General features: G+C 50.9%; 1 pseudogene; it reads right to left on the reverse strand.

Annotated features, from left to right (window-relative positions):
- Positions 1-677: 677 nt before the first annotated feature.
- LOC141214177 (PIH1 domain-containing protein 1-like) lies at positions 678-12,464 on the reverse strand (annotated as a pseudogene).
- Between the last annotated feature and the right edge of the window lie 10,592 nt (positions 12,465-23,056).

Raw genomic sequence — 23,056 nt, forward strand, 5'->3', positions numbered from 1 at the left:
TTATTAGCAGAAGATTATCACTAGAGGACTAGTAAACCTGCTGCCAGGTAGTCCAACCACGCCCCCCACCACTGATTGGCAGTTTATATACAGTGTACACAGAAAGCTGCCAATCAGAGGTGTGGGTGGGGTTATTATACAGAGCTCAGCATTCAGAGATCTGCATGAGAAAAAAAAACCTGCAATTTTATCAAAATAACACCAAGCAGCCCAGTAAGTGATACATCGTTGGAATCAGGGCCTCGGATTATGCTGCTCTCAAATGGGGTAGCAAAAGCCTGCTGACATATTCCATTTAAAGGGGCAGCTGCTACTAAATCCAGACATGGTGCAAAATTTAAATTCTGCTGCAGATTTACTGCTGTAGATTTTTAATTCCTAAAAATCCCTGTAGATTCAGAGGATCTCAACCTTTTCAATGCAAATTATTTTCAAGACTTATTCACAGATATTATGAAATATTACAGTAGAAATAAAAAAAAAAAAGCACAATACCTAAACCCCTTCCTTGGGAAAAATATATGGCAAGTATAAGAAATACAAAAATTTATTCTGGAGTCATATTGAAGTCTAAATAGAATTGTAACCATACAATGTAAACAGCAGCGAATGTAAGTAGGATCCACTGGATCTATATAAGAGGAACGTTTTCCAAAGCTGATCTTCTGAGCCCACCGCTATGCTGGCTGGACCGGCATTGTGATAGTCAGCACCTGGAATATACGTCACGTTTTACTGCAGCTCATAGAACCAAATGATAAGACGCAGAGCAGTGTGAGGCTTGTGACTCGCTATACACAAAATATACGACATGTTTGATGAATGGCATAAAGGAAAGCCGATGCATTCAGATGTCTCAGGGCAACTATATGTTGTGATAGATAAGTTCCTGTCAGGGTGAGGGGCAGCATCCTATCTGCTCACTCATCATGACAGGTTTACAACATGTTGACTCATGGACGTGATCAGTCAGTCAATCGATGACATAGATGCACGTTCTTGATTCCGACAGGTAGGTCAGAGAAGTCCGTCTCAAACAGTTTACCTTCACCCATCTAGGATGGATGGCTGCTGACATCGTTGGCCATTATGTCCATACACAATTATTATCCCCTAATTGTGATGTACAATACAAATTTATATTGTGGTACCGTGTTAGCCAGAAAATTTGATGGAAATAATTTTATGCCCAAAAATGGCAAAAGTATTCTCGGAGTGATACCTTTATTGGCTAACCAGAAAAAAATATATATATATGCAAACTTACAGAGCACACAGGCTCCTTCTTCAGGCAGGATTACAAATGTTATGAATTCATTTGTAATATTGCCTGAAGAAGGAGCCTCTGTGCTCTGAAAGCTTGCATATATATAAAGGTATCACTCCGAGAATACTTTTGCCATTTTTGGGCATAAAAGTATTCACATAGAATTATTCACTAATTAAAACAATTTATTTTTGCTAAATAAATGTATACATTTTTTAAAATTTTATTATATACATTTTCTCAGAGAACCTCTTTAAGAAGGAGATTTCAGAATGGGCTATAAGACATGTCCAGCTTTGCTTAATTGTCTCACCTTACTGTCCTTGTTGAACTGAGCTCCACTTTGTTCTTGGATGATATTGTAAGGAATGAAGACGTCTAGATGATACAAATCGGGACGTCTGACTATTCTGTCTTCACCCAAGTCCAACACAAGAGATCTAGCAGAAGACTGTAAAGAGAAGACCAGCGTGGTAACAACGCTTATGTCGCTGAACGCTTCTGTACGGGAAAGAAAGTTGTAACCAACAAGTGCACAAAAATCTAAACTTTTATCTTGATATGTGGCCAACTAGAAGTTACTGTGTAGCTCCAGACGTCTCATACATTAAATCTGACACGTGGAGGAACTGCTCACAGAAAATGCTGAAAAATATTTTTTAGGATTCACACTGCATTAAAAGGGGTTGTCCACCACTTTAATACTAATGGAATATCCTTAGGATAGGTCATCAATATTAAAGTGCCAGGCAACCCCTTTAAGTGAGGCATAATGAATGGTACCAGAATTTCACATAATGTAGCCTTCATTAGGCAGAAGGCCCACTCGGTTATATGAAGAAATCTGGGGTCCCCAAAAGCAAACCCAGTAATCACCAGATTCCCGTGTGGTGACTACTTCATCTGCTTTTTGGGAAGACCAGAACTGACCCCTATATTTAACCAAGTGGGTCCCCTTAAGCTACATTATCCTGTCTGATGAAGGCTACATTAGCTGAAACATTCTTAATCTTCATTATGCCTTATTTAACGCAATGTGAATCATGGACATGAGAAAAATCAAATTAAAAAATAAATACATTTAAAGCATTTTCTGTGCGATTCCTCCAAATGTCGCATTAATATAGAAAAAATAAAGAGCGGCATGTTCTACACTATTGCAACAAACCTCTTTCATCATTTATATCATCATTATAACATCATTTATATGCACCAGCACCATGAGATCAATGGCACTATATAATTAAATAACAATAATAATATATACATCTTCCCAACAGCTTGTTTTCCCTCTATCTCCTCTCTGGATCTATGAAGCCAGAACTGTCAAAGAAGAAGTGATGGTGGAGATGGAGGGGAAACAAGCAGGGGGGAAGGTTTATATAAATGACTGGTCCCGCCGTGAAGCACTGGGCGTCTGTGCTTGGTTTGAACAGTCGTTCTCTGCTGACAGAGTCGTTTACAGAGATCTTCTTTCCCATTCCAACAGCTTGCAAACAACCCACCATGGTATGAAAAAAAAATTATATCATCATCATCCAGTAAATGTGTCACAGCTGCCAGCAATTGGCTACTGTGGACACATCAAAGCTGTGATGATAAAAGTTGGCAGAGGAGGACCGGTAGCACGAGGTTGGCACAGACTTTTAATAAGGGAAGACTATTGGAAATCACATGAAATACAAAAAGGTCACAATCCTAAACCACATCTGAGGGTCTCACCACTTTAGGTAAAAAGATTTCAGCCACCAGAAAACTTGGGTGTCCTACAGGAGGTTCCGCCACAATCATGTAATCTGGTTTCACGGGTGAACTGATAAAAAAAAGGAAGGCAGCAGTATAATGCAAGGGTACACCATCAATTTATGATCTGTTGGGGTCGATCTCTAATATAATAAAGGGGCACTGATGCTGGTAATGAGGAACAGCCCCTTTCACAGTCATTCCCTGCACATTGGCATCATGGCCTCCACTGTGCAGCGGAACGACAGCATAGATCCAGCAAAGTGAATGGGCTTAGCTTCAGTTCTCCTGCACAGTGAAAATCTGGGTAGCTGCCCCACACCAGCATATTCTTTAAAAAGGGCAGCGGGGTTACTTCCAGGCTGCAGCCCCCTTATTTTTGGAGTCCAAGAAGTTGGATATCCTATATTTTTCGTAAGATGGGATTCTAAAAAAAGTAAATGCATGCATTAAACCTCAAAGTAACCCAAACCTTTCAACTTCTGAGATCAGGGACTTGCTTGGAGTTAGCTGGGAGGGTCTGTAGGAAAAAAATAAAGAACATAAAGACATAATAGTTAAAACAACAAAAAAAAAAACAATGTCCACATTGTTCTTGCACCATAACAAGCCATTCTGCAACTTCCCCCATCTGTTGAGTATAACCCATCACCACGAGGAGTGGCGCTCCCCCATCTGTTGGGTATAACCCATCACCACGAGGAGTGGCGCTCCCCCATCTGTTGGGTATAACCTATCACCTCAAGGAGTGGCGCTCCCCCATCTGTTGGGTATAACCCATCACCACGAGGAGTGGCGCTGCCCCATCTGTTGGGTATAACCTATCACCAGAAGGAGTGACGCTCGTCATACTTTGTGTCCCTAGGGGAAATGTGGTATTATAAGACATGGATGAGCGAGGAACATCAGAGAAGAAGCTGCCGATGCGCAACAGCAGCCTACTCTGTCGTCTTTTACAGACTGTATGCCATAGACTTGTACCTTAGAGTTGGGACTTACCCCATTATGTCCATTTCCTGAATCATCGGTTTTGATTTGGTTCTGATATTCTGTTCAAAAATGGATCCCAGGAACTTCCGATTTTTCAGCATTTTCCACTCTGAAGGGAGACCATAGATGATTAACAGGGTCGGACTGGAACTGAAACTCAGCCCTGGCATGTGAGAGGACGCAGGCCCGCCCGACACGCGTTGAATGTGAAATATTTTCGTGAATGATTTGGGTATATGTCACAATAAAAATTGCTGCAAACTGCACTTTATCATCGATAGACAAAAACTGACATAATGTAAAATATAAACTTCCCTCCAGGAAAATGCTAATTTCTTTCAACTGGAGGGATGGATATATTTGTAATATAGAGCTCCATGTTCCCAAAAACGCTATGTTTGATAGTACCAGGAAAAGTGAATCCTTGCAGATTTGAAGCAGTTTCATGTCTATTCTTTCAGTATTTTTGCAGCGTTTCTAAAGAACGGGAAAAAAAAATCTCAAAAAACGCAATATCAAGGGGATTTTCCTGCCGAGCGACATGTTTTTTGTGCAGAAATGTTCTTCCCTTTCTTTTTTGTTTATATTTTGTGTTATACACCAGTGGCCAAAATTGAGGCAACACCTTCAGTTTTTCACCATCACCAATATTTAATGGAGGATTTCACTGACCTACTTACTTGTACACTCGCCCTCTTCTGCGATATGTATTCTATGTTGGTTTATAGTGACCTGGGTGTGATTTAAGACAGATATTGTGCGATTAAAATGCGGTTTTTATATTTTAAAGCCAGTTTGTCATCAGGTAAGCAATTACATGTTTCCGTTCTCAAAGTGTGTAAGCGGTTTCAAGAGACTGGTTCGATAAAGAATAAACCAGGTAGAGAAAGGAAGAAGGCTACAAGTCCTCAGACTGATAGAAGAATTGTTAGAATTGCCCTAAATAACAGGAAATAAACTGCTGTTAACATCAACAAGGAGCTTGTCAACACCGGAGTGACAGTGTCTGATCGGACGGTTCGACGACCACTGGTAAACGCGGGGTTAAGAGCCAGAATACCAGGTAAAAAGCCATTTTTGAATGCCTCACAGCGTCAGAAACGTCTGCAGGGGCCAAAGAACATTGTAAATGGACCATTGAACAATGGAGAAATGTTATATGGAGCGATGAGACACGCCTATCCATCTTTGGCAGCGACGGTGTCTGCTACGTTCGACAACGACCTGGAGAGGACTGGTTGCCAGAGGGTACAGTACCCACCATGAAGCCTCCTCTGAGTGTTATGGTAGGGGGCTGCGTGTCCAGAGATGCAGGTGGTCGGCTGCAGGTAATTGAAGAAACAGTTAATGCTGATAAGTACATCAAGGAAGTCCTTCAGCCTAAACGCATTCCTTCGGCACATGATGTATTTGGTGAAGGGACACCGTTTATTTTAAGATGGAGCCCCATGCCATACAGCTAAAAAATGTCTCTCTTGGTTCAAGGACAAAAATGTCCAGCTATTGAATTGGCCAGGAAACAGCCCAGATCTCAATCCTATTGAGAATCTCTGGGCTCGGCTCAAAAGAGCGGTGTCAAAACAGCGGGCTTCACACAAGCAGGAACTCACTGCAGCCATCATCAAATCATGGCTTCATATCATCACACCATCTGATTTACACAAACTGGTAGATAGCATGCCAAGTAGATGCCAGGCAGTCATGAAGGCCGAGGGCTGTCCAACTGAGTATTAACATTTAGTGTTAGATATGAAAATAGGACAAATCAATGGCTTTTCTCCCACAGTCATCTGAGTGACAATAGTGTCCAATTTGTTGACAAATGAACAAATTTCCTGCTAATATTGTGTTTCTATATGAGATTTTATTTCTACATAAAAACTTTACTGTGAAATCAAAAACATTCATGAAATTTGTATTTGTATTGGCAAAATGCTAAAAATTCATAAATCTTGGGGGTGTTGCCTCAATTTTGGCCACTAGTGTATAGAGTTCCTCAGTATATTTATATGTTGTCCCCCATCACCTTTTTCATCTCTCCTTACAAGTATGCCTTGTATCTTAATTAAAACATGGTAGTAAGTAGCATATTAAACCCTTTTATAATGGGTAATGTAGAATCGCTGCATATTTCAGGGTTATGCGCTCCTGAGGACTCATTAGTGCTGCCCTCCTCAGGCGAAACCTGGTTGTGACCTCGTATAATATGGGGCTAGCCGGTCTCACCTACCAGTTTGGGTCACAAACCCTTTTTCGTTTGCTTTGATGTTTTACTCATTGTTTATTACGTTTACACCCCAAATCTCTCCTAATCCTGGAGATCAAACCTATGAAAGCAATTTATGAATGATCGTAACACCTCTATGAAGGGTAATTATCATCTCCTTCATAAATATACATTTATATGTATAAATACATATGTGGTCAATGCATAGTACTGGCACATGACTTATCACTTTCCAGGACCTTACAAAGCACCAGGAACATTTATAACAAGCGGAGGAGAAGCGATTCTGGCAACTTAATAGGAAAGGATTCTTTACAGTTAGAGCAGTCAGACTGTGGAATGCCAACCACAAGATATAGTAATGGCAGATAGTATAACAGCATTTATAGAAGGGCTGGATACTTTTTTAACAAAACATGACATTGTGGGTTATAAATAATCTAGTAATAGAAAATGTATAACTTTGGAGATAGACCTAGGACATTAAAGTTCAAACTTTTTCAACCTATGTAACTATGCAAGTATGCAGAATGCACATTAGGAAAATGCTTGAAATGCAATTCCTTATAATATTATTTTACAAGTAATTTCCTCTTAATTTTCTGCTTTGTAAAGTGCTAGTTATAAGCCCAATCTATGGATCTAAAAAGTGCAAAACACTCCTGAAACACTTGTACGTATGTTCTATAATCTGTATTTCTTATGGTGCCTAAGGGAAGCCGTAATGATAAGACTCCTGCTTGGTATCAAGTACAATTATTTGCCTCCATAATGAAAGTGAATTACCAATGATGAAAGGGTTAATACTTGGACCCTGCATCAGTAATAGCCCTTGTAGTAACCATGACAACTATTGTGAGGGCATAAACAAGTGTCATAAAGAAGATTCCATAAAAGAATGCCGCACTGCCATGATCAACGCCATTACTGATGATCATAGAATCATAGAATGGTAGAGTTGGAAGGGACCTCCTGGGTCATCTGGTCCAACCCCCTGCTCAAAGCAGGATTCACTAGATCATCTCAGACAGATGTCTGTCCAGCCTCTGTTTGAAGACGTCCATTGAAGGGGAACTCACCACCTCTCGTGGCAGCCTGTTCCACTCATTAATCACCCTAACTGTCAAAAAGTTTTTTCTAATATCTAATCTGTGTCTCCTCCCATTTAGTTTCATCCCATTGCTTCTAGTCTTTCCTTGTGCAAATGAGAATAAAGATGATCCTTCTACAATGTGACAGCCCTTGACATATTTGTAGACAGCTATTAAGTCTCCTCTCAGTCTTCTTTTTTGCAAGCTAAACATTCCCAAATCCTGCAACCGTTCCTCATAGGACATGGTTTGCAGACCAGTCACCATTCTGGTCGCTCTTCTCTGAACTTGCTCCAGTTTGTCTATGTCTTTTTTAAAATGTGGTGCCCAAAACTGTACACAGTATTCCAGATGAGGTCTGACCAAAGAGGAGTAAAGACCGATAATGACTTCACGTGATCTAGACTGTATGCTTCTGTTAATACATCCCAGAATTGTATTTGCCTTTTTTGCTGCTGCATCACACTGTTGACTCATGTTCAGTCTATGATCTATTAGTATACCTAAGTCTTTTTCACATGTACTGTTGCTTAGCTCTACATGATGCGCCTGAGGACCTTGAGCTTGACAACCCCACGTAATGTGCCAACGTTGGTGTAATTTGGAGGTTCTAGCAGGGAAAGGGGTTGTCTTCTTAGACACCCCGGGGGCATGGGAAGGTAACAGAGGGAGGGTCCCCAAAACAGGATCCCCTTCTGTTACTATGTACAAAGAGCTGCTCTTCTTTGGGAGTTCATGGATGGATCCTTGACTTTAATGGGTGATAAATTGGGAGGGGGGGGGATACTCATCCTATTAGGGGTTATCCATAATGAGCAACCCCTGTAACCAAGTGCCCAACTTCTTGAGAGACTCAGCTGGATCTGTAAGGGAGAAGTGGTAGATCCACCTGGGAAATCAGATCAACTAAATTCGTTCCAGCAATAAATGTGGTGACAGATATCGCAGCTATCACATTAATAGTCTATATTTGTTATGTCGTTCTCTGTAAATATGTACAAATTCTAAAACTCCGTCATATATCGGCACTAACTCTCTAAGCCCAAGGGAAGGGCAGCCCTTGAGCCATGGTTCCCTAGAGGTTTCCTCCACAGGGGGTTTTCCTCTCCTGAGCGCTGGAGGGTGACTCTTCGTGAGTCGAGGGTTGTGCCATTTTCGGTGTCATGTAAATTTAAATAAAGTTGAGAATGTTTGACACCTAATTGCAATGATTTGTGTATTTATTTTGTATGTGTCTAATTCATTTTGTTTGGGAGTCGGGGTCCATCACACATCACTGAGTCATACGTCTGGACATCTGCCACCAGCAGTTTTGCCCCAGGGGTTGCCCCTGCTCTGGGGAGTTTGATGGAGCAGAGAAGACAAGAATTACAGCACTCATCCTCAGAATAAGGACTTCTATTACAGTACTACAAGCAGCTTCCTCACCTCATTCACACAGTGAGTATTTTGGGCACTAATTTACAGCAGTATTTGTAAGCTGAAGACCAGAGGGGAACAAACACAGTGAAAAATAGTAACTGAAACACTTTCACCTCTTCTGTTTTGGATCCACTCCTGGCGTCTGCTAACAAATACTGATGCAAAATATCGCCATGGAAGTGCCCTAAATTCTTACTGACTGATTTGACTGTTTGAGTTGCAGTCAAGCAACAGAGGTTGCAAGCGTTAAAGGAGTTTTCTGGTCTCAAAAACCCCTGTCCCCCTTGCCATTTTTCTCTATCCTGAACCTGTGCTTCCTGCCCCGATCTCAGACTGTCTGACCTAGTCCTTGTCTTTGCTCTCCTGTGTCTGTTACCCTTGTACCTCCGGAATGCTGCTGCAGTCCCGGGGACTGCACTGAAGTTGTACCTGGTGTCTACTGACGGCCCAGTCTATCCTCACCACCAAAGGTTCTAGTGGAGACCCAGTAGACACCTAGTCACAACCCTTCCGTGGGGCAGTGGGTCCATATCCACCAGTGTTACACCCACATAGCAAATGTGGTACCAATATTCAAGAACGGGATAATATCTGAGCCTGGAATTTATAGGCAGGTAAGTTTAACTTGTACTGTGGGCAACATCTTTGAGGGTTTTCTAAGAGATACTAACCTGGAGCACCTCAATAAGAATAACCTAAACATATGATTATGAGGGATCCGTCCTGCAAACTAATCTGAAAAGATTCTATGGGGAGGTAAGTTCTAGGTTGGACCAGGGAAACTTAGTGGTTTTCGTCTATTTGGACTTTTCAAAGGCATTTGATACAGTGCCATACAACAGGTTAGTACATAAAAATGTTCAATATATTATATGGTAAACTTGCTCCACGAAAGAACAAGTCCTTGTGTTGGAAAAATCAAGGAAAATATCAGTGATGCGGTCGTTACCTCTTGACAGCTCCATTTCGTACTTGTTCTCTAGTCCCTCCATGGCCACGGTGATAAAAAATTCCCTGAGAAGCTCATTATTCTAATAAAAAAAATACAAAGTAAAGAGCTGACACAAAGGAGAGCAGACAGCTCGTATGTCGGAATAAGCAATTGCAGTTACCTTAATTTTCTCAAAGAAGGTGCCATTAATCACTATGTCGTACGCCGTGCAGCCGCCTCCACCTGTAGGACAAAGTGCACCAGGACTTAGATACTTTGCGATGCCGAATCAATCCATTGACCTTAGTTGGGCTGCTATGAATAATTAGCATAAGTTCTTAAAGGGGAATCCAAGTAGTGGGCAATCCCTTTAAGTCCCAAATCTAAACCAAAAAAGTTCAAAAGACAACAACAAACTTTATTCCGCAGACTGGAAGTGGACCTACCAGAACCTGTGGAGACGGCACCTTTGATCATTGAGGATTAGTAAGTTGTAATACTTGCTATTTTATCCCCTTTAAGGATATCTCTGGACTACCCCTTTAAAAAGAGACGTGCTGTATTTAAAAAAAACGTACTATTATCAACTTCAACGTGGGGCTCTCCAAGGCTCATGGGGACTCGATAGCCGGAGGGATCATCAGATTCCAGGATGCTGACTAACTCCTGCTCCGTCAGGTCCGGGGGCGCTGAGATCTGGTTCGACTTGCAGATGTTAATAAAGATTTTGGTATTTTTGGATGTGCGAGTTTTAATGCAGAAACCTACCAGAAATAAAAACAAAAAGTGAACAAAAACACAATAAAATCGGCAAAAGCCAAGCAGCATTTACATGTAACCAACTGTATAAGAAAAAACGATGTGACCCCCCACGTTGGTTGCATCATGTGACCGTTGCAGTCAATAAGACCCCACTGCCCCACTGTGGTATCTGTCACATAATATGCACAAAGTAATCTGGATAATAATCAGAGGACGCTCATCTCACTCGGCTGGGGTCTGATCTCTCTGCTTTCTGGTAAGTTCGGTATTCTGCTCTGTATCTCCTGTTTGGCCTGAAATGAGGCAACAAGTGAGAATCAGTGAGTAACATGAACAGGATGGTTCTGCAAACAGATTTTTCCTGCACCAAAATAGTACAACTGTGAGGGGTCTAAAGCCAACAATACACATTAGGTAAATGTTGGAGACTGCCGCGCCCCCGGCGGCTGACGGAGGAGACATTCACCCGGTGATTGCTGGCCTCTCCAATTCATCTTTCGTACCTTCATCAGCATCTGTTCATACAGCGCTTCCTCCATGTTTGTGTTCATTTCTGCAGACAGCAGCGACTTGTCAGACGCCATTTTTTCGGTCAAAGACAGAAGCTCAGGGTTCTTGTTTTATAAGAGAAAACCTGAAAAATGAAAATATGTATTAATCTTCTCCACAGACAACGACAAGGGGAGAGTGCGGGAGCCCGACGGCCCACGACACGAGGGGGGAGCGTGGGAGCCCGACGGCCCACGACACGAGGGGGGGGCGCGGGAGCCCGACGGCCCACGACACGAGGGGGGGGCGCGGGAGCCCGACGAACCACGACACGAGGGGGAGGCGCGGGAGGCTGACGGCCCACGACACGAGGGGGGGGCGCGGGAGCCCGACAGCCCACGACACGAGGGGGGGCGCGGGAGCCCGACAGCCCACGACACGAGGGGGGGGGCGCGGGAGCCTGACAGCCCACGACACGAGGGGGGGCGCGGGAGCCCGACAGCCCACGACACGAGGGGGGGCGCGGGAGCCCGACAGCCCACGACACGAGGGGGGGCGGGAGCCCGACAGCCCACGACACGAGGGGGGGGCGCGGGAGCCCGACAGCCCACGACACGAGGGGGGGGCGCGGGAGCCCGACAGCCCACGACACGAGGGGGGGGCGCGGGAGCACGACAGCCCACGTCACGAGGGGGGGCGCGGGAGCCCGACAACCCACAACACGAGGGGGGGCGCGGGAGCCCGACAGCCCACGACACGAGGGGGTGAGGGAGCCTGACAGCCCACGACACGAGGGGGTGCGGGAGCCCGACAGCCCACGACACGAGGGGGGGGCGCGGGAGCACGACAGCCCACGTCACGAGGGTGTGAGGAAGCCTGACAGCCCACGACACGAGGGGGGGGCGCGGGAGCCCGACAGCCCACGACACGAGGGGGGGCGCGGGAGCCCGACAGCCCACGACACGAGGGGGGGGCGCGGGAGCCCGACAGCCCACGACACGAGGGGGGGGCGCGGGAGCCCGACAGCCCACGACACGAGGGGGGGCGCGGGAGCCCGACAGCCCACGACACGAGGGGGGACGCGGGAGCCCGACAGCCCACGACACGAGGGGGGGGCGCGGGAGCCCGACAGCCCACGACACGGGGGGGGGGAGCCCGACAGCCCACGACACGAGGGGGGGGCGCGGGAGCCCGACAGCCCACGACACGAGGGGGGGCGCGGGAGCCCGACAGCCCACGACACGAGGGGGTGCGGGAGCCCGACAGCCCACGACACGAGGGGGTGAGGGAGCCTGACAGCTGACGACACGAGGGGGTGCGGGAGCCTGACAGCCGACGACATGAGGGGGTGCGAGACCCTGACAATAATGGGAGTGGGATCCTGCACACCTACAGCTAGCTACTTATTGTCCTGAATGTAGTAATCACCTTGGCACATTCCCATCTTCTTACCTGTAGTACAGACGCCAAACACCACTACTCTGACTGCAATCACCCAGCTACAGCGTCACCACGCCTCAGCAACAGGGGAGCGTCTAGATTGGAGTTGATGTCTTGAGGGGGAGGAGTGATTTCATGGAATCATGACGTCACCGGAAGGGGCGGGGCTTCATTAGTCCAGTCAGTGGACACTATTCCACCTGCAGCTGCAGCAGTGCGCACATTGTGCCGGGACAGGAGGATGGTGATGAGGAGCTCGTGTTCTGCGTTGTGCTGTGATGACTGAGGCGGGGAGAACTGACCATGTGAATAAATGCTGTGCTGGCAAAAAGGGGGGTGGTGTGAGGGGCATCCAGGGGGCTGTGTGGGTGGTGTGAGGGGGCCAGGGGTAGCGGCAATTCTGCTGCAGAAACACTTAAAAACGCTTGGTAGAAGGTTTGCCATGTTCCCCAATGAACGCAAGCACTAACGCAGCACTAACAATTATTTTGCGGAAGCGCAGCGCTTTCGCCGCCATTGACTTGCATTGGAACACATGGAATCCGCATCACTGGATCTGTACATGCAGATTCCATGCGTTTCAATGTGCGGATGGTACCCGGGTTTGGAGAAGAGGAGACTCTCCTCCGGACCAGGGTACCATAGAACCTGTAAAAAAAGAATAAAATAAAAAATAAATATTATACTTACCTTCTGATGGCCCCCGGTGTCTTTATCCGATGCGTCCTAGCTTGCCGGCAGCTCGCGATGGTCTGAAAAGGACCTGCCGTGACGTCATTAAGTCATGTGATGGGTCATGCGACCGCTGACGTCGGCAGGCCATCAGAAGGTAATTATATATTTATTTTTTACCATTCTTTTACGGTCACTCTATATAAATCCATGCCGGTTGCATGGATTTATATAGTGTGACCAAGTTGTCAAGCACTTTCCAAGTGATGCTAAAATCGCTTGTCAACCCGCATGCGGAAATGCAAGTAGAACGTTTCACATCAGCAAGTTCCTGGCAGGAAAAACGCATGTACAATCCGCATGTACAATCCACATGCGTTTTTCCTGCCAGGGAGAAGCAGAAACGCTCAAAAAAAATCCGGAGCATTTCTGCATCGTGGGCACATAGCCTTACATTAATTGTATGACTCAATACTGAGCACACGTAACCATCTATACACAGCAGGAGGCCGCACGTAGCCATCTATACACAGCGGGAGGCCGCACGTAGCCATCTATACCCAGCGGGAGGCCGCACGTAGCCATCTATACACAGCAGGAGGCCGCACGTAGCCATCTATACACAGCAGGAGGCCGCACATAGCCATCTATACACAGCAGGAGGCCACACGTAGCCATCTATACACAGCGGGAGGCCGCACGGCGCCACCTATACACGGCGAGAGGCCGCACGGCGCCACCTATACACAGCGGGAGGCCGCACGGCGCCACCTATACACAGCGGGAGGCCGCACGTCGCCACCTATACACAGCGGGAGGCCGCACAGCACCACCTATACACAGCGGGTAGCCGCACGGCGCCACCTATACACAGCGGGAGGCCGCACGGCGCCACCTATACACAGCGGGAGGCCGCACGGCGCCACTTATACACAGCGGGAGGCCGCACGGCGCCACCTATACACAGCGGGAGGCCGCACGGAGCCACCTATACACAGCGGGATGCCGCACGGCGCCACCTATACACAGAGGGAGGCCGCACGGCGCCACCTATACACAGAGGGAGGCCACACGGCGCCACCTATACACAGCGGGAGGCCGCACGGCGCCACCTATACACGGCGAGAGGCCGCACGGCGCCACCTATACACAGCGGGAGGCCGCACGGCGCCACCTATACACAGCAGGAGGCCGCACGTCGCCACCTATACACAGCGGGAGGCCGCACAGCGCCACCTATACACAGCGGGTGGCCGCACGGCGCCACCTATACACAGCGGGAGGCCGCACGGCGCCACCTATACACAGCGGGAGGCCGCACGGCGCCACCTATACACAGCGGGAGGCCGCACGGAGCCACCTATACACAGCGGGAGGCCGCACGGCGCCACCTATACACAGAGGGAGGCCGCACGGCGCCACCTATACACAGAGGGAGGCCGCACGGCGCCACCTATACACAGAGGGAGGCCGCACGGCGCCACCTATACACAGCGGGACGCCGCACGTAGCCACCTATACACAGCGGGAGGCCGCACGGCGCCACCTATACACAGCGGGAGGCCGCACGGCGCCACCTATACACAGCGGGAGGCCGCACGGCGCCACCTATACACAGCCGGAGGCCGCACGGCGCCACCTATACACAGCGGGAGGCCGCACGGCGCCACCTATACACAGCGGGAGGCCGCACGGCGCCACCTATACACAGCGGGAGGCCGCACGGCGCCACCTATACACAGCGGGAGGCCGCACGGCGCCACCTATACACAGCGGGAGGCCGCACGGCGCCACCTATACACAGCGGGAGGCCGCACGGCGCCACCTATACACAGCGGGAGGCCGCACGGCGCCACCTATACACAGCGGGAGGCCACACGGCGCCACCTATACACAGCGAGAAGCCGCACGGCGCCACCTATACACAGCGGGAGGCCCCATGGTGCCACCTATACACAGCGGGAGGCCCCATGGCGCCACCTATACACAGCGGGAGGCCGCACAGCGCCACCTATACACAGCAGGAGGCCGCACGTCGCCACCTATACACAGCGGGAGGCCGCACAGCGCCACCTATACACAGCGGGTGGCCGCACGGCGCCACCTATACACAGCGGGAGGCCGCACGGCGCCACCTATACACAGCGGGAGGCCGCACGGCGCCACATATACACAGCGGGAGGCCGCACGGCGCCACCTATACACAGCGGGAGGCCGCACGGAGCCATCTATACACAGCGGGAGGCCGCACGGCGCCACCTATACACAGATGGAGGCCGCACGGCGCCACCTATACACAGAGGGAGGCCGCACGGCGCCACCTATACACAGAGGGAGGCCGCACGGCGCCACCTATACACAGCGGGAGGCCGCACGGCGCCACCTATACACAGCGGGATGCCGCACGTAGCCACCTATACACAGCGGGAGGCCGCACGGCGCCACCTATACACAGCGGGAGGCCGCACGGCGCCACCTATACACAGCGGGAGGCCGCACGGCGCCACCTATACACAGCCGGAGGCCGCACGGCGCCACCTATACACAGCGGGAGGCCGCACGGCGCCACCTATACACAGCGGGAGGCCGCACGGCGCCACCTATACACAGCGGGAGGCCGCACGGCGCCACCTATACACAGCGGGAGGCCGCACGGCGCCACCTATACACAGCGGTAGGCCGCACGGCGCCACCTATACACAGCGGGAGGCCACACGGCGCCACCTATACACAGCGGGAAGCCGCACGGCGCCACCTATACACAGCGGGAGGCCCCATGGTGCCACCTATACACAGCGGGAGGCCCCATGGCGCCACCTATACACAGCGGGAGGCCGCACGGCGCCACCTATACACAGCGGGAGGCCGCACGGCGCCACCTATACACAGCGAGAGGCCGCACGGCGCCACCTATACACAGCGGGATGCCACACGGCGCCACCTATACACAGCGGGAGGCCGCACGATGCCATCTATACACAGCACGGGGCCGCACAATGCCATCTATGCACAGCGGGAGGCCGCACGGCGCCATCTATGCACAGCGGGAGGCTGCACGGTGCCATTTATACACAGCGAGAGGCCGCACAGCGCCTCCCCCAGAGACAGCAGGAGGCCGCACGGCGCCATCTATACACAGCGGGAGGCCGCACGATGCCATCTATACTCAGCACGGGGCTGCACAATGCCACCTATACACAGCGGGAGGCCGCACGGCGCCAGCTATACACAGTGGGAGGCCGCAAGGCACCATCTATACACAGCGGGAGGCCGCACGGTGCACCCCCAGAGACAGCAGGAGACCGCACGGCGCCATCTATATGCAGCGGGAGGCCGCACGGCGCCCCCCCCGAGACAGCAGGAGGCCGCGCGACGCCATCTATACACAGCGGGAGGCCGCACGTCGCCACCTATACACGGCAGGGGGCCGCACGACGCCATCTATACTCAGCAGGAGGCCGCACGGCGCCACCTATACACAGCGGGAGGCCGCACGGCGCCACCTATACACAAAAGGGGGCCACACGATGCCATCTATACTCAGCAGGAGGCCGCACGGTGCCACCTATACACAGCGGGAGGCCGCATGGCGCCCCCCCCAGAGACAGCAGTAGGCCGCACGGCACCATCTATACTCAGCAGGAGGCCGCACGGCGCCATCTATACACAGCGGGAGGTCGCACAGCGCCCCCGACCTCAGAGACAGCAGGAGGCCGCACGTCGCCATCTATACTCAGCAGGAGGATGCACGGCGCCACCTATACACAGCGGGAGGCCGCACGGCGCCACCTATACACAGCGGGAGGCCGCACGGCGCCACCTATACACAGCGGGAGGCCGCACGGCGCCACCTATACACAGCGGGAGGCCGCACGGCGCCATCTATACATAGCGGGAGGCCGCACGGCGCCACCTATACACAGCGAGAGGCCGCACGGCGCCACCTATACACAGCGGGAGGCTTCACGGCGTCATCTATACACAGCGGGAGGCCGCACGGCGACCTCCCCAGAGACAGCAGGAGGCCGCACGGCGCCATCTATACACAGCGGGAGGCCGCACGATGCCATCTATACACAGCATGGGGCTGCACAATGCCACCTATACACAGCGGGAGGCCACACGGCGCCACCTATACACAGCGAGAGGCCGCACGGTGCCACCTATACACAGCGGGAGGCTGCACGGCGCCATCTATACACAGCGGGAGGCCGCACGATGCCATCTATACACAGCACGGGGCCGCACAATGCCATCTATACACAGTGGGAGGCCGCATGGCGCCATCTATGCACAGCGGGAGGCTGCACGGCGCCATCTATACACAGCGGGAGTCCGCACGGCGCTCCCCCCAGAGACAGCAGGAGGCCGCATGGCGCCATCTATACACAGCGGGAGGCCGCACAGCGCCCCCCCCAGAGACAGCATGAGGCCGCACGGCGCCATCTATACACAGCGGGAGGCCGCACGATGCCATCTATACACAGCACGGAGCTGCACAATGCCACCTATACACAGCGGGAGGCCGCATGGCGCCACCTATACACAGCGGGAGGCTGCACGGCGCCATCTATACACAGCGGGAGGCCGCACGATGCCATCTATACACAGCACGGGGCTGCACAATGCCATCTATACACAGCGGGAGGCCGCACGGCGCCATCTATGCACAGCGGGAGGCTGCACGGCGCCATCTATACACAGCGGGAGGCCGCACGATGCCATCTATACACAGCATGGGGCTGCACAATGCCACCTATACACAGCGGGAGGCCGCACGGCGCCACCTATACACAGCGAGAGGCCGCACGGTGCCACCTATACACAGCGGGAGGCTGCACGGCGCCATCTATACACAGCGGGAGGCCGCACGATGCCATCTATACACAGCATGGGGCCACACAATGCCATCCATACACAGCGGGAGGCCGCATGGCGCCATCTATGCACAGCGGGAGGCTGCACGGCGCCATCTATACACAGCGGGAGTCCGCACGGCGCTCCCCCCAGAGACAGCAGGAGGCCGCATGGCGCCATCTATACACAGCGGGAGGCCGCACAGCGCCCCCCCCCAGAGACAGCATGAGGCCGCACGGCGCCATCTATACACAGCGGGAGGCCGCACGATGCCATCTATACACAGCACGGAGCTGCACAATGCCACCTATACACAGCGGGAGGCCGCATGGCGCCACCTATACACAGCGGGAGGCTGCACGGCGCCATCTATACACAGCGGGAGGCCGCACGATGCCATCTATACACAGCACGGGGCCGCACAATGTCATCTATACACAGCGGGAGGCCGCACGGCGCCATCTATGCACAGCGGGAGGCTGCACGGCGCCATCTATACACAGCGGGAGGCCGCACGGTGCCCCCCCCAGAGACAGCAGGAGGCCGCACGGCGCCATCTATACTCAGCAGGAGGCCGCACGCAGTCACGCACACACAAACATATACAGACATAATCATACACGCATAAACACATTTGAAACACAAAAATACATATAAACAGACATCACACAATGATATCTGCCTACACACACACACACACACACACACACACATACATACACATACATACACACACACACACCATCCATCCCCCGGATCGGCTCCAGCTCTTTTCCGGTGCAGCACTGCAGGCCGGGTGCGCACTGCGTAACGTCACAGCTAGGACACACGGCCGTGCACAGGGCCGTGTCTCCTAGCAGTGACGCGGCCGGGCCAGCACAGGGAAGTTAACTGCTGCAGTGCTGGCCCGGCCGAAGAAGAAGCAGCGGCCGTGCGCCACTGCTGGGGGAGCGGTCCGGGGATCCCCCCCGCCACTGTCTGCCGGTATGTGCCGCGGCGCACATATAATGAGGATAATCAGGCCATAGACACCCCGGAGCCCGGGGCCACCTGGAGGTTTGGGGCCCCGGGCAGAAGCCCAGATCGTCCTCATTATAATCCGCCTATGGAGGGGGCATCGGCTATGTAGAGGGGCATCCAGGGGGCAGTGTGGCTGGTGTGAAAAAGCATGGTCTATGTAGAGGGGCATCCAGGGGGCTGCGTGGCTGGTGTGAGGGGCATTGGGTATGTAGAGGGGCATCCAGGAGGCTGCGTGGCTGGTGTGAGGGGGCATGGGCTATGTAGAGGGGCATCCAGGGGGCTGTGTGGCTGGTGTGAGGGGGCATGGGGTATGTAGAGGGGCATCCAGGGGGCAGTGTGGGTGGTGTGAGGGGCATGGGGTATGTTGTAGAGGGGCATCCAGGAGGCTGTGTGGCTGGTGTGAGGGGGCATGGGGTATGAAGAGGGACATCCAGGGGGCTGTGTGGCTGGTGTCAGGGGCATGGGGTATGTAGAGGGGCATCCAGGGGGCTGTGTGGCTGGTGTGAGTGGGCATGAGGTATGTAGAGGGGCATCCAGGGGGCTGCGTGGCTGGTGTGAGGAGGCATGGGGTATGTAGAGGGGCATCCAGGGGGCTGTGTGGCTAGTGTGAGGAGGCATGGGGTATGTAGAGGTGCATCCAGGGGGCTTTGTGGCTGGTATGAGCGGCATGGGGTATGTAGAGATTCATCCAGGTGGCTGCGTGGCTGGTGTGAGGGGCATGGGGTATGTAGAGGGGCATCCAGGGGGCTGTGTGGCTGGAGTGAGGGGCATGGGGTATGCAGAGGGGCATCCAGGGGGCTGTGTGGCTGGTGTGAGGGGCATGGGGTATGTAGAGGGGCATCCAGGGGGCTGTGTGGCTGGTGTGAGGGGCATCCAGGGGGCTGTGTGACTGGTGTGAGGGGCACCCAGGGGGCTGTGAGGCTGGTGTGAGGGGCATTGGGAATGTAGAGGGGCATCCAGGGGGCTGTGTGGCTGGTGTGAGGGGCATCCAGGGGGCTGCGTGGCTGGTTTGAGGGGCATGGGGAATGTAGAAGGGCAACCAGGGGGCTGGTGTGAGGGGGCATGGGGTATGAGGACGGTGGCCGACACAACCTCTTTAAAGACGATAGCACGCCATTTTAAAATCTGTCATGGGATAAATCCTAAAACATTTATGGTACCTGGTATCGATGTCATCCATAGTGGCATTAGGGGTGAAAATGTAAAAAAACTTCTGGCTCAAAGGGAAACCAGATGGATAGTGGAACTGGGAACAATGGCGCCAAATGGCCTTAATGAGGCCCTGAGCTTCACCCATTTCTTTAATAGATATAATCTTTGTGGTATTTTTATACAATTGTATGTGTTGATTTTAATTTGTTTTCTTTGTCATTTGTAACTTTCTCCCTCCATAGTCTATATGCACCATCTATATGGATCATCTACATATGGTTAATCAATATGAGGATACTACGAGCAACAATTAAATTGGACCAAGAAAATTGATTTTCGTACTGACAGAATCGTGTTGCAATTATAGGAAAATATTACTTCTTACTCTAACACATTTTTGCATTATTAAGTAGTTGCGTTACTATACTTGTCTTAATGCGTTGCTGTGTTCTCTTTGGCGAGCGCGTGGGTGCTGTGCCTCCCCTTGCCTCTGCGTCATGCACAGCATCTGCATGGTGTATGCGCATGTTGGGGGGCCATGGCAACGTGTCCTGGTTCCCTGTCATGTGTGGTTCACCTTGATGGCCGTACATGATGCATCTGGCTCGGGCGGTTCAGCGCGCATGCACTGATGGACCAGGAGATGATTGGTCCGTTCCGGTCACGAGACCGCAGGCCCTAAAGTATATTTAAACAGACATGGAAGGTCCTATTAAACAATCCCCCCCACCCCCCGAGGAAGCCATAGGATATACCACGCGAAACACGCATTGGGGTCCTTGTTTATTCTGGGTGCTGATCTAATATGGGTAAGAGTGCAATATAATTCTTTAGCATTTTTTCACAGGGCACTATAGGCCATATGGCACGTGGAACATATCCATAGTGATGAAATATGCCATAATTTTGTACCAGTGCATAAATGCCTTGAATACGAGCACTTCTTGCACTTTGTCCCAATAGATATTTAACATCTATTATTATGTTGTATATGTGTCACCCAGTTTGGTTGTCTGTGTGTCGTCCTTTTTAATCAGGTTTGTCTTTTCTGTATATTGTTTACAATAAAGTTTTTTGATTCTTTGCCATATACTCTGTATTTGGTTCGTTTTTGCTATATAACAGCAGAAACAAGTCCGGGGGCGCCTCCCGCCAGAGAAAATATAGAAATAGTCCTTGGATGAGTTCAATGGATCCAGCAGATGAGGGACACAACACAATCCCACGTGGCAGCTTCTATCAATCCACATACGCCACGAGGGTCTGGTCGCAGCCTGAGACCCTCCAGCGTCAGGAGGCCCCACGCAACTGACTGGGCCAAACATGAGTGTATTGTTCTGTCTACTGGGATCAGCCCCTGGATGGGGAAAGGGTTCACACCCTATAGATGCTACAAGAGATGTTGACCTAGGCCTGATTACATTACAGTCCATGAACACAGGCCGGGGGATGGACACGCTGTTAGGCTGTGTGCTCACGATGCGTTTAAGCGTTTCCGCACCGGCAAAAACGCTTAAACGCATGGTAGGCCTGCCATGTTCCCCAATGATAATCCGTGCTGTGCACATGCTGCGGATTATCATTCCGGAAAAATACGCAGCATGTCCATTAATTTTGCGGACACGCAGCATAATTGCCGCCATTGGCATTTGCACACACGGATAATATGCGTTTCTATGTGCGGATGGTACCCGGGTGTGGAGGACAGGAGACTCTCCTCCGGACCCGGGTACCATAGTACCTGTGAAAAAAAGAATAAAATAAATATTATATTTACCTTCTGATGGCCCCCGGTGTCCTTGTCTTCACTTGTCAGCAGCGTGCTGTGGACTGAAGGACCTGCGCTGACGTCATAGTCATGTGACGGCAGGTCCTTCAGTGTACCGCGAGCTGCCGGCAGCCAGGACGGAGCGAAGCAAGACAGCGGGGGCCATCAGAAGGTAAGTATAGATTTATTTTTTACCATTCTTTCGGTCACACTATAAAAATCCATGCCGGTTGCATGGATTTATATAGTGTGACCAAGTTGTCAAGCACTTTCCAAGTGATGCTAAAATCGCTTGGAAAGCGCTTGACAACCCGCATGCGGAAATGCATGTGAAGAACGCTTCACATCCGCATGTCCCTGGCAGGAAAAACGCATGTACAATCCGCATGTACAATCCGCATGTCCCTGGCAGGAAAAACGCATGTACAATCCGCATGTACAATCCACATGTACAATCCACATGTACAATCCACATGTACAATCCGCATGTACAATCCACATGTACAATCCGCATGTACAATCCGCATGTACAATCCGCATGTCCCTGGCAGGAAAAACGCATGTACAATCCGCATGTACAATCCGCATGTACAATCCGCATGTACAATCCGCATGTACAATCCACATGTACAATCCACATGTACAATCCGCATGTACAATCCGCATGTACAATCCGCATGTACAATCCGCATGTACAATCCGCATGTACAATCCACATGCGTTTTTTCTGCCAGGGAGATGTAGAAACTGAGCATTTCTGCATCGTGGGCACATAGCCTCACACCCCTTACACTAAAGCAGGTTACATTACATAGAGTACATGAACACAGGCTGGGGAGGGACACACTGTTACTGTCATATTGGATAAAACATAAGTTGCTGAGGTTAGGACCACCAGGGACCCCAATGTTACTTAGGAAAGACTATGTCCATGTTTAATAAAATAATTTTCACGTATGCTTAGTACAGGTCTGTCCGTCCATTCATGGATTCTGTATGGGACTAATAAAAATAGGCCATCACAGCACTCGGCTATGTCATTTATGTACATAAATGCATACAAAATATTAATTACTCCAGCTAAATTGCTGTATTGTCACCTTAAAAGAACTATGCACCTGATTAATGTCTTGATGAGAGGGCGGGGGTGAAGGACGTGTAGCACCCCGAGGGCTCGGCTGCTACAGGGGTATTGCACCTCGAACCAGAGGTGTGATATTCCACT

Source organism: Phyllobates terribilis, unplaced genomic scaffold, assembly GCF_046119375.1.
Source record: "Phyllobates terribilis strain yellow unplaced genomic scaffold, ASM4611937v1 Scaffold_216__1_contigs__length_3321164, whole genome shotgun sequence".
In the NCBI taxonomy this organism is placed as follows: Eukaryota; Metazoa; Chordata; class Amphibia; order Anura; family Dendrobatidae; genus Phyllobates; species Phyllobates terribilis.